Source organism: Lissotriton vulgaris, chromosome 7, assembly GCF_964263255.1.
Source record: "Lissotriton vulgaris chromosome 7, aLisVul1.2, whole genome shotgun sequence".
Taxonomy (NCBI): domain Eukaryota; kingdom Metazoa; phylum Chordata; class Amphibia; order Caudata; family Salamandridae; genus Lissotriton; species Lissotriton vulgaris.
In genome coordinates, this window is record NC_141695.1 from 1,410,370,828 (window position 1) to 1,410,383,633 (window position 12,806).

General features: G+C 42.8%; 1 long non-coding RNA gene and 1 pseudogene across 2 annotated transcripts in view; both read right to left on the reverse strand.

Annotated features, from left to right (window-relative positions):
* Window positions 1-7,443: 7,443 nt before the first annotated feature.
* On the reverse strand, window positions 7,444-9,150 carry LOC147705740 (uncharacterized). The gene is made up of 3 exons (XR_015297604.1): window positions 9,062-9,150; window positions 8,940-8,978; window positions 7,444-7,576 (listed from the first exon to the last, which is right to left on the reverse strand). It is a non-coding gene; the product is annotated as an uncharacterized LOC147705740 (long non-coding RNA).
* A 576-nt stretch (window positions 9,151-9,726) lies between these two features.
* The window catches only part of LOC147705741 (serotransferrin pseudogene), a 345,569-nt pseudogene continuing 342,489 nt past the window's right edge, over window positions 9,727-12,806 (reverse strand). Inside the window, exon 3 of the transcript XR_015297376.1 lies at window positions 9,727-9,833. The product of XR_015297376.1 is annotated as a serotransferrin pseudogene (transcript). The remainder of the gene's footprint in view (window positions 9,834-12,806) is intronic.

A 12,806-nucleotide genomic window follows, 5' to 3' on the forward strand; every position in this document is an offset into this window, starting at 1 on the left:
AGACAGGTATGTAAAGCATTTAAAACACAATTTCAAAACAACACATAATAAAAATCTAACACCAATTTATAAAAATAGTAAATACTTGTATCTTTAAAATGACACAAAAACCACAAAAATGAAATGTAGGGAACCGGAGATATGCATTTTCAAAGATTTAATAAAATATAGCACTTAGAAGTTTATAGCATCATATTGTGATACCTGCTGGCGATAGATCGCGGCAAAGTCAAAGTTTCAGGCCGACCACGATGGAGCCCTGGGCGGCTACAGCTTGCGCCAGGCCCCAGTTTCAGTTTCTACCTTCAGAGTTAGAAACTTTTAGGGGGCTTTTTCTCGCGAGGTCCCTAGAAGCTCCCAGCCAGTCCTGATCCAGTTAGGGTTCACCAGATTGACTTGTGACGAGGTCCCGGTCAACTTCTCTGGAGCGGACGTAGAACATTTTTCAAGATCGCTTCAGGGGGACAACCCAGGAATCTAGGCTGACTGCGATGGAGCCCTGGGCGGCTTGCCGTTCGCTATTGCTCCGGGTCACCTTTTCTACAAGTGGACTTGGAAACTTTTCTGGAGCTTTTTCTCGTGGGGTCTCTCGATGCTCCTCATGTAGCCAGATCCGGTGGGAGTTTGACGGCTTCATATTTCTTCTAGTTCCGGTCAATCTCTGGAAGTTGGTGCGATGGAGCTTTTAGCAGGACAAACCTGGTTGGCTTGGCCGGCTCGTGGCTGAAGGCAGGCGGCCTGGCTGGCCAGGTTCAGTCGGTCCCTTTATGTAGCTTTTTTTCAAAGTTGCTCCAAAGTTCTCCAAACTTTTGAACTGCTTCCTGAAGTTCCTTGAGGGGTCCCAAAGTGTCTCAAACTCACTTCAAGAGTCTGGAAGCTCCAAGATGGTCCTTGAAAGTTGAGGACTTCAGCTCCCACAATCCACTGGTACAAAACCCTTACAAATCCACTGGTGGTTCTCCAAGGTGCAGATTTAGTTGGTGATGCTCCAGATGAGCTCTTTTAACCTGTAGACTTCAGGGAGTCAACTCTTTAGTCCATTTTCAGCAAGGTAATCCACAGGGCTGTAGTTTCAGATGGTGCAGTCCTCATAGGTCAGGCCTTAGAAGTATTTGCAAATCAATCTTCTCAGCTTGGCAACTTCTTGCTTCAGTAAGTTTCAAGCAGCAGATCTGAGAGGCTCTGCCCCTCTCAGATACTTAATCCAAGTTCTCTCGATCAGGCAGGAAGTCACTTCTGACCAAAGGGAGCAGGGTAACTCCTTAAAGTTATGACCACATCCTGTAGAGTGTGGCATTATTTCGTCCCAGACTGCATCATTCTTCCAAATCCATAATGGCTGATTTTATAGCAAGGAGGTAAGACCTGGCTAAACACATCCCTAGAATGGCTAATTTACCTAGACCCTCCCCACTGCATCTGCTCATACCTTCCTTAATCCTACCATCTGCCTGAATTAGTAAGTTCAGAGCTTTAAAGGACACTGGTCTCTGCTCTCTTCTTTGAAGAACTTAGTTTACGACTCCTCCCCCTGGCCTAGCATTCCTATGGAACAGCACACTGACATGCCAGCAGAGCTGGTTAACCGCAGGAGCTCTTTATCACCTCTTCAAGGCAGCCTGGCTAATCCACTTAACTCTGACCAATCAGGGCAGACCACTGGAAGGCTGAATTTGGAACTACAAACAAGAACGTCTTCCGACTTCCTGGATGTACTTTTTAGGAGGAATTCAACAATATTATATTGTTGGATTTATTAATACCATTCTGGGAAGTCTTTGAATGGTAGTTTTATTCCCTTCCTATAAGGAGTTATTCTTTAATAACTTCTTGCAATGTTAATGTATGGGCCAGGGGATTTGCAATGGAGAAAATGACCTGGGCTAGTTTCCTAACACTAGGGCTTATAAAAATATATTTTGTACGAATTTCCCTAATTTCTGCAGGAACCCCACCCCCATGTGCAACTAGAGGAGACTTTAGGGGTTCTGAATCTGTAGAAATATTGCAGATTCTCCATCCACAGTGCTCCTAGCATTAAAGTCGAAATTTGAGCAGCACTTTCCCGCCAATGTGGGGAGTGAAATGTGAAATTTCACTTAACACAGGGCATATGAAACTTATTTTTTAAGGGTGTACCTTATAAATACCGGGCCCCCCACCCCTGGGACACCTGGGGGAGGCTCTGGAGGTACCTAATATGCCCAAACATTGTATGTAAGCCATTTTTAAGTGCCTCAAACCCAAAAGTCGAGTTCGGGCACAATTTACTTTTTAACAGCAGTCCTGGCACCTAGGGTTTTTTTTAAACTGACCTCAGGCTTCAGCAATGCACACATGGAAGTGCAGAAAAATCTGCTGGCCTCCAAACTGCCATGACCCAGGAGACTGGGGGCTTCTATGGAAGTTCCAATCCCCTGCCCTGTTATTTACTAGGGGCTTATAGGGTGGGTCATGCCAATCACATGGGTACCCAATCATACCACTGTGTACCCTAGTGTATGCAGGTGTTTTAACTGTATTCTAATGTGTCTCTTTTAGGTTAGCCCTGACCCTGGGCCTGGTTGGGCAGATACCAGGGTCAGTCAGAGTCAGTTATCACCAGTACCATACAGCAAGAAGTTGGTGGGTGCCCAGGGCATAGAATGACTTAGTAACAGAACCCTTGCAAGTAGATTGATAACAAAAATGTCATGGAACCCAACATGAATCTAGGTGCAAGGGTGCACCTTCCAGACATCATCAAACCCCACAATCCAGGGTTGAAAAGGAGAAGACACAGCTGTGCTACAAGATCAGCAGCATCAGGTCTAGGGGGAAATTTAGTATGAATTCATGTGACGCAGTGCAGCAAGGCAAGTTTCTGTGGTGCATTACGTGAATGGGATAGAGCTCAGAACGGCCATATTTCACATATATGGCACTCTTCAGCTCTCTTCCAGCGCTTTCACACTTGTTGCTGCTAAGCAACAATGCAGGCACCCTTGCATCAGCTAAAAGAGTACCTGCATTACAGGCAGGACTGTTTATGTGCAATATTCTACAAATAATACACACCACAAAGGCATTTTTATTTTTCTATATGTGAAAATGTGGGAAGAATTTGGTCTAATTTCTGTTTCTGTTCTCATTGAAGCATAATAAAAAGATATATTCCCTTATCCCTTTGTCCTCTTTTGGCTTAATCATCTATGGAATAAAAGCCTGGTACTTTTTACAATGCCAGCATCAGTAAAAACCATGACCTTATGACCATACAAGAATTACAGTGCCCCAAATTCAGAACAACATTTTTCCAATCACTGGCATAGCTAGCCTATGTGGTGATGGTGACTACTAAGTGGAAACTGAAGAACCTAGCCATGCTAGCTACAGACTCACTGCATACGTAATATGGGAAATGGGAGAAATATTTTAGGAATGGAAGTACTTATGATTCATTGTGACTGTGTTGATGTCTAAATGCAAAAGGTAAATATTCAGAACTATGAATACTAAAGTAGTCTTTTCCGTCCCGATCCTACCTGATGCACAAAACATTATACCCACAGTGAGCGAGAGAGATATACCAATTATTGACAACCAGAGGCCCTCACATGAGCGCATTGCCTCAAAAGTGAGTGGAATTTCATCAGATAAAAGAGTTGTACATTTTGACATCAGTACCGCCTCACCAAGTTGGATACACCAAGCAGATTGGCCCCGCTAGGGACAGGAAGTAGGGAAGTTTGAAATAATGTCCAAATCAAAAGTTATCGTTTTTCTGAGGAATTTCAACTTGACTCTGGTAACTGGCAATCAAATACTTTTTGCCATTGGTACCTTTAAACTGTGGAGCAAAGGTCCCAAAGTTCTTGTGGTGTTTGACCAGCCACAGGAGGACACTAATAATGTCCATAGGATGTCATATGAAGTAGTTTTAGACTCTCAGAAACAGATTTACCAATAAGTTGCATCGCCTTTGCGACACAACCACTAAGTCAGATTTATCAAGCCACGCAAGACCACCTTACGTAGCCCTGCGTGGCTTGATAAATCTAGAGTAAATTGCTGTGGTACGTTACACTGCCCCAAGGAAGCATTTATTGGGTGAAGGGTGGATGTTCCCACGCATTCACCTATGGATTTTGGCTCATTCCAAAATTACTATCAGACCTGGGAATTAGTCAAAATGCTAAGCCGCCCTGGGTAAAGCGTAAGGAGGAAAAATACCTCTATTTCTCCTTTTTTGTTCCTTTTTCTATGTGTCCTGCAGCACACATAGAAAGAGGAAAATGCCTCAGGGGATTGTTTTAGTGCAGTAAGGTGTCATGCACAAAACAGTCCTGTCTGCAAGGAAAGCACCCTTGCACCACGGTGCAAGCATGTCTGCGTTAGAGCTGGGCAGCACATAATGCGCCAGCGCAAACAACAGACATGAATGCTCCACTTTGTGTTCAATAAGGTGCAATTCTGACCTTTCTCTTTCATGCAGCATAGCTCAGCAAGGTGGCTTGCTGCACTGTGCGGCATGAAATAATGATAATCCTGTCCTTCAGGGTGTCTGGCAGAGGGAAACAGCAAAGTTCAATCTTTGTCCAGTTGCCAATGGTCAACTGGCATTCTTCATTGGAACGCTCTTTTCAGCTTTTTTAGGTTCCTGAAGCTGCCCAGGGAATCAGCCTCATGATCTTTGGAGACCTTTCAGTCCTTGGGTTTCAAGAGGAAGGGGTCCAAACTCCTCAGGTCCCTCTAACAGGTCGCAAAAGGCAAGAGCAGCAGATTCAGACTGCCTGGCATCCTTTCGCAAGTCTGGCATTTTTCTGAGAAAGGCGCTATACATTTACCCCCAGTCAAGATATCTGGGTAAATCCATCAATCTTTTGCTCACCATGCCACCCCAGTTTAGACCCAGCCATATGCAAATCAGTGTTCACCCTGTTCCTGTACCATGGGGAACAGGGTCAAGGCTGATTTGCATATGGCTTGGTATGAACTGGAATGGCATGGGGAGCAAAAAAACAATGGATTTAGGCCCAGATCGTTGTACTGGGGTGAATGTTTGACATTGTATAGCATTCTTTCCATCAATTGTTCTTTTTGCATTTGTCACCCATGCTCTCCATGCCACTGGAGTCAAGCTAACCTTGCTGATGAGAAGTGATGCCCCAGGATGCTTGTTTCCAGTCAAGGGAAGACGTGGCTGGCGTTTCAGGCTGGACTGCTCCCATGGAGAACAGGGTTAAGACTGATTTGCATATGGCTGGGTCTGAAATGGATTGGCATGAGGAGCAAACACATGATGGATTTAGGCCCAGATCTCTGTACTGGGGTGAATGTTTCACATTGTGCAGCATTCTGTCCATTGTGCATTTTTCACCATGCAGGAACGTGCTGCACTGGTCTCACAGCGGTGCATGTCTTAGGCACACCTAAGTGCCTTAGACACGCACTCCTGTGGGACCGCCCAACCTGGATTAACTCGAAATCCGGCGGATGATCTGACTACGGGTTTGGCAGTCTCGCAGTGTGGCGACCCGCTATGAGACTGCCAAACTTATAATCAGGTCCTTAATATCTCAGTTGCCATATTCCTTTGAACGTGTGTAAATTCAAATCCAATGAATATGTTACTTGTGTCAACATATGTCATGTATGTTGTAACATGTGTCAGAATTATTTCAAGATGTGCAATATTCATTTTAACGGATGTTGTATTTAATTCAAAGCTTCTTATGTTTATTTACGTGTGGGCTATATTCATTTTAAGGTGTGTCAAATTAATTTCAACTGCAATCATCTTCATATGACCATATGTCATATTTAGTTCAGTGTAGGTCAGGTTCATTGTGACACTAGTCATATTTATTTCAACTTATCTTACATTTATTTGAGCATGTGCCATATTCATTTGAACATGGCTTGTATCCATTGCTGATTGTCTGGCATTCATTTCATATGTATCACAATCATTTGAAAAAGTGTCACATTCAATGTAATATGTGCCATATCGATTCCAATGGATGTTGTATTCAGTTTAAAGCTTCTCATATTCATTTCAGTGTGGGCCATATTAATTTTAATGTGCACCAAATTCATTTCATCTGCAATCATATTTATATCAACATGTGTCATATTCAGTTCAGTGTTAGTTATATGCATTTTGACACTAGTCATAATTATTTCAACGTATCTTGTATTCATTTGAACACGTGTCATATTCAGTTCAGTGTTAGTTTTATTCATTTTGACACTAGTCATAAATATTTCAACATATCTTGTATTCATTTGAACACGTGTCATGTTCAGTTCAGTGTTAGTTATATTCATTTTGACACTAGTCATATTTATTTCAACTTATCTTATATTCATTTGAACATGTGTCATATTCATTTGAACATGGCTTGTATTCATTGCTGTATGTCTCACATTCATTTCATGTGTGTCACAGTCATTTTAAAGAGTGTCGAATTCAGTTTAATATGTGCCATATTCGTTCCAATGTGGGTTACATTAATTTCAGCACCAGCCTATATCATTTCAATAAGGTTTATATTCACTTGAGTTCTTGTTGTATTCTTTTCAGCAACAGTCATATTCTTTTCAGCGTAGTTGTTATACATCTCAGTTTATTTTTTATCCAATTCAAAGTGTGTTGTTCACATTGTCCAATAGGTTGAATATTTATTCTGCCATGTTTCATCGGTTCCAATGGATGTTGTATTCAGTTTAAAGCTTCTCATATTCATTTTATTGTGGGCCATATTCATTTTAATGTGCACCAAATACATTTCAACTGCAATCATATTTATATCAACATGTGTCATATTCAGTTCAGTGTTAGTTATATTTCTTTTGACACTAGCCATATTTATTTCAACTTATCTTATATTCATTGGAACACGTGTCATATTCAGTTCAGTGTTAGTTTTATTCATTTTGACACTAGTCATAATTATTTCAACGTATCTTGTATTCATTTGAACACGTGTCATATTCAGTTCAGTGTTAGTTTTATTCATTCTGACACTAGTCATAAATAATTCAACGTATCTTGTATTCATTTGAACACGTGTCATATTCAGTTCAGTGTTAGTTATATTCATTTTGACACTAGTCATATTTATTTCAACTTATCTTATATTCATTTGAACATGTGTCATATTCATTTGAACATGGCTTGTATTCATTTTAAGAGTGTCAAATTCAATTTAATATGTGCCATATCCATTCCAATGTGGGTTATATTCATTTCAGCACCAGTCTATATCATTTCAATAAGGTTTATATTCACTTGAGTTCTTGTTGTATTCTTTTCAGCAACAATCATATTCCTTTCAGCGTAGTTGCTATACATCTCAACATACCTTTTATCCAATTCAGAGTGTGTGTTATTCCTGTTGTCCACTAGGTAGTATATTCACTCTGCCATGTTTAGTTTTTATTTAGACATATGTTATATATTGTATCAGACCAATTGGAACATTCCATCCCGCCGTTCTACCGAAGCCTGTGTGGCAGGCCTTCTTTCCACGCAGGTTGTTCCAGGAGATGTCCTTACTGCTCTTCTTTACTATGGCCACAGCATAGTATGTACCTTGAATAATGGCAAAAGGAAATGTGTGTGTGAAACTGATCTGAGAGGAGATTTTTGAGTAGGCTCTTGAACTCATTATCAGATAGAGGCACCATAGGGGTAGACTTCAGTGTATATGTACTTATCTAGCCACAGCAGAGACAACATTCCCACTCCACACTGTTTAATCCCGATAGTTCATTTCAACATCCACAGAACAAACAAGAATGCTGCATCACTACGAAAGTGTAATTACCAAGTAGAGACTAATAAGTTGCTAAATTGCTGAGATCGCAATATCTGACTGAAGAAGAGCTATATGATGAATTTCCAGACCAAGCCCCTTAGTAACACAAAGAAACTACACTAGAGTATTCACAAATGAAATAATTTGAGGAGCGGAACAATTAGAGTTGCAATTTCAAAACAATTCAAATACAGACGAGAACTAGAGCAGAGAACAATATAACCGTAAATGAGATATGTAAAATGACCTGAGAGGCACAGTGCTATCATCCACACACTAGATTAAGAGCTCCCAGGGATGTGGACTGAGAAGTGCTAAGGCAAGAATCAATGAGGGAGCCCAAAATTTATTGAGATCACATCTCCTTAAAGCATCTACAAACGGTCGTTGCAACTGTGTGCCTTCATTAGCGGCAAAGAGATCATCTTTGGCTCCTTCCTTTACTCTTGTAATTGATTGTCCGAGGCTAATGGCCCTTGCATAGCGTTACTATACTCAAAAATATAGGGCCTCATTTATGAGGCTGTGCGTCACTTTTACGCCGCCGGTGCGTCACTTTTTATGACACACCAGTGGCGTAAAAAATGCACCTTGTTGCGCCATATTTACAAAGTGACGCATCTAGGTAGATGCGTCACTTTGTAAACCCCTGCGCCACATTATACCTGTGCCAGGTATAATGTATGCAAGGGGGCGTATTGACGCAAGAAAGGGCCGTATAAGTGACGCAGTGAAATATATAAGATTTCAGTGCACCACTTCTAGGATGCAAATGCGTCAATATCTTACGCCTGCCTCTCAGCAGGCATAAGACTGACGCAGGCCCTTTCACATGGGGCTTGCCCATGTGAAAGGACGCATTGCTGGAGTTGCGTCACTTTTGTGACACACTCCAGCAATGCGTCACTTTTGCGCCATACAGATATGTCAGAAATGCTGACGTATCTGTAACTCCTTGCGCAATGATACGTCATACTGTAAATATGACGCATCATTGGTGTCGCAAGGAGGGCGCAATGAAAAGTGACGCATCGCTGTTTTCACGCAGCGATACGTCACTTTTCCTAAATGAGGCCCATAATGTCTCATGGCCTCAGACCTCAAACACTGGACAGAACAGAAACCATCTGTACCCACCTGTCTTTGTTCCTTTGTTTCTGCATGGGGTTTTATTATCTGCAATAGACACAAAGCATCAGTTAGACAAATGGTCAAACTCCAACTCGCCTGTAATTCAGAGGTCTTTGCAAGCAACATACCTGCGTCGTAATGCTCCCCCATGACGGGTACCAGACCACACTTCCCAGCAGTAAAGACTACTCCTCCATCCACGGTCACAGCATCTGCCTTTCGTTTCTAAAATCGAATAATAACTGACGATCATTGAATGCCATGTAGGCTCCTGTCCAAAACTGTCCTACGACTATGACTTCCTACAAAGGTAGGATGGAAGAACAAAGACCAATGACATTTCATTTTCAGTGCTTTAACAGAGTCTAAGTCGCTAAGAGTCTCCTCTTCTGACACAGCAACCAGTTCCAGTACCTACATCCATTTATCGACTTAATCTAGAACACTCAAAATGATTTTCAGTGCTAAAGAGCCTGCAATGTTCATGTGTCTACCCAAGTAATCTACCCATTGAGAGAATGTGGCACATGCATCCCTGTCGTGAATTAACAGCCCAGTCAGACATAAAGATGGATGGTGTTTTATTCTGACTGTAGGCTCCAGGAGATTCCAGCACTACCCATAACACACCCAGGGTGTAGAAGGTCCTGGAGTTAGTTTGGTCTTGTGTAGCGGCAAAATATATGGTTAGTGGCAAGGCCTTGGTGAAGGATAGCAACAGAACAGGTATATACCAATTGCCTTCGATAAATCTCTTACCAGAATCTGAAGAATGCACTCTTCCGCTGTGCATTCAATGGTGGGCCCCGCTCAGGGCACTCCATGTGTCACACTTTGCTTTCTTCTCCCTGCTTGATGTACACCAGCGCACCCTGTTCACCGAGGTGGAGGTTTTCGTCTCTGGAAAAAGAACAATACATTTGAAAATCCAGTGAGCAAGTACTGGGATGAGCTTCCAAAAGTTGGAACAATGCGACCAACTGGAGAACCTTTCGGGATCATGATATATGAATTGAGAGAGAGTTACGTACAATATGGATAAAACCTTGTCTGGATAACATACCTTGATCAGAAAATTGACCGTCACCTGTTGATGGCTTTCGCGATTTCAATTTGGTAGACTAGATTACCATTCCTATTGTTGATATGGCAGAGCATGCAAACCATGGCAGGTGCATTGCTAGCCTGGAACAGAGCTAGCCCCCAAACAGCCAGCAAATACCTAAAATTCAAGGCCCAGTCGATAAATATAAAGAATCAATGCCTTCAAATGACTGCATGTTCCAGTTTCTTAATCTGCATAATGTAACCATTTTACACACAAAAATGATACGCAATCAGTCATTGGCTACTTTGTTGAAAAAGTACTGTATGATCTGCTGTTTTAATCTTATTATGTAATACATCAGTTTATATTTTAAGATTGGATTTTTGATATTGGTCTTGTGCTTGATATGCATTCCTTTTTATTGATGTATTTTAAATATTAAACATTTTTGACCGTTCTTTTTTAGATTAATTGTGTTTGTTTTATATTATGGTTGTCTCTTATGCTCATCTGTGAAAGATTGAATACAGATTATCTGATTTAAAAAAAATGCTCTATAACGTAGCACCTTTCTCATACATCCTGAAATGCATTAATTTTCATAACTAATCTATAAAAGAAAAATGTTTTCATTATTAAATCAAAATACCTGTTGAATATCCCATTTGTGCAGCGGTGGCCCCTCGATTAGGGTGGAGGAGAACCGCCCCCCTACCACCACCCACATATAAAATAATAATAAAACAGGTTTCTAACTTGTTTTATTATCGTTTTATTTTAATCCCCCTGGACCTGCCCCAAGGACTCTGACGAGTCTTGTGGTGGGGGAGTTGTTGTGCACTCCCTTGTCCATTCACTGTGCATGAGGTATTTGGCCGGCTGTTTCAGGCCGGCCAGACATCTCATTTGCAGTGAAACTTTCCGCAACCCAGTAGCGTTGCTGGGGCTAGAGAAAGCAGGCACAGGCACCCAGTCTGCCTGGGAGTGCAAAGTCATAGCTCTCAGGCCAATCCTGATGCTGCTTTCCTGTAGTGTCATGACTGGCCACAGTGCAGTGTGGGAGCCTGCCCCAGAAGCAGAAAGAGCGCCATGGAGCGCGATGGAGCAGCTAACGTCACCAAGAAGATTGTCAACAGCCAACTCACAAACTTCATCCTCGAATCCTTCCAATCCGGATTCCCCAGCAACCCCCATCGAGACCGCCCTCCTCGCCGTCACAGACAACATCCGCACTCGCCAAGACCAGGGACACACGGCGGCCCTCATCTTACTTGATCTCTCTGCAGCCTTCGACACGTCTCCCACCACACTCTCACCGCCAGACTCCATGAAGCTGGCTTACAGGGAATTGCTCACAACTGGATCCGCTCCTTCCTCCCCGGCTGAACCCAAAGAATCAGACTCCTACCTTTCCTCTCAAAACCCACAGAGATCAACTGCAGAGTACCCCAAGGATCGTAGCTCAGCCCCACACTCTTCAACATCTACATGGCCCCTCTAGCAGCCATAGTCAGAAAACATGAGCTCAGCATAGTATCCTAAGCTGACGACACCCAGCTCATCCTCTCCATCACCAAACTCAGCTTCCAGGAAGGAATGAAAGACGTCACATCCTGGATGAGCACCAGCTGTCTGAAACTCAACTCGGAGAAGATAGAATTCCTCATCCTCAAACCCACCACTCAGCTTGGGACAACACCCGGTTGCCCTCCGCCCCCCTACTCCCACAGACCATACCCGCAGTCTCAGCATCATCATCAACTCCTCCCTCACCATCATCCGACAGATCAATGCCAGCTCCTCGTCATTCTACAACACCCTCTGCATCCTTCGTAAGACTTTCAAGTCCCTGCTGAGTCCAGAAAGACAGTCACCCATGTACTCATAACCCGCAGACTGGCCTACGGAAATGCCATCTATGCCGGAATCAGCAAATCCCTGCTCCAGAAACTCCAGTCCATCCAGAACACCCCTGCCAGGCTTGTCCTTGGCAACCCACAAAATGAACACATCACCCAACACCTACGACGACTCCACTGGCTTCCTGTCAAAAAGAGAGTAACCTGCAAGCTACTCACTCACGCCTACAAATCCCTCCATAACACTGGACCCCAATACCTTAACAAAAGAGTCTCCTTCCCCGCACCCAAGAGAAATCTCCGCTCCCCCTACCTCGCCGAAAACCTCACGCATATATAGAGCCAGAGCAGGTGGCAGAGCCTACTCCTCAGCAAAGACCTGGAACAGACTCCCGCTCAATATCAGATGTTTCCCCACTCTGCACACTTTCAAGAAGAACCTCAAGACCTGGCTCTTTGGCTGAATCAGAGCTGCATGACTCCCCCCCCCCCACTCCTTAAGACCCCCACAGGTGAGTAGCATGCTTCACAAATCCTGATTGATTGATTGATGGAGCGAACGGCGGAGGCGATCAGGTAAGTTTGTTTATTTTTTATTTTGTACTATGTGCAGTTCTGGAAAACATTTCTAGTGCATTGTGAAATTAAATGACAATAACATTTATATAAAGCACACTACTACCCATAGTTGTCATGGCGCTGTGTCAATATAATATCTTAAGGCCGCCAGTACCATATTCTATCCAGTTCTGAGGTACTGGAGTTTTGTGCACAGTTCAATGATATTGTGACCATTTCTAAAGGATTCATCTATGTATGTACAGTCCAGTACACCTGTGATATATTGTGTATAGTTCTGGAAGCAATCTCTCGCATACTTTGCTAAGTTATTGAAAGTGAATTGGTGTGAAGATGCACAAGAGTTGAATGGAGAATTTAGTCGAGGAAGAGCGTGGGATAAGAAGG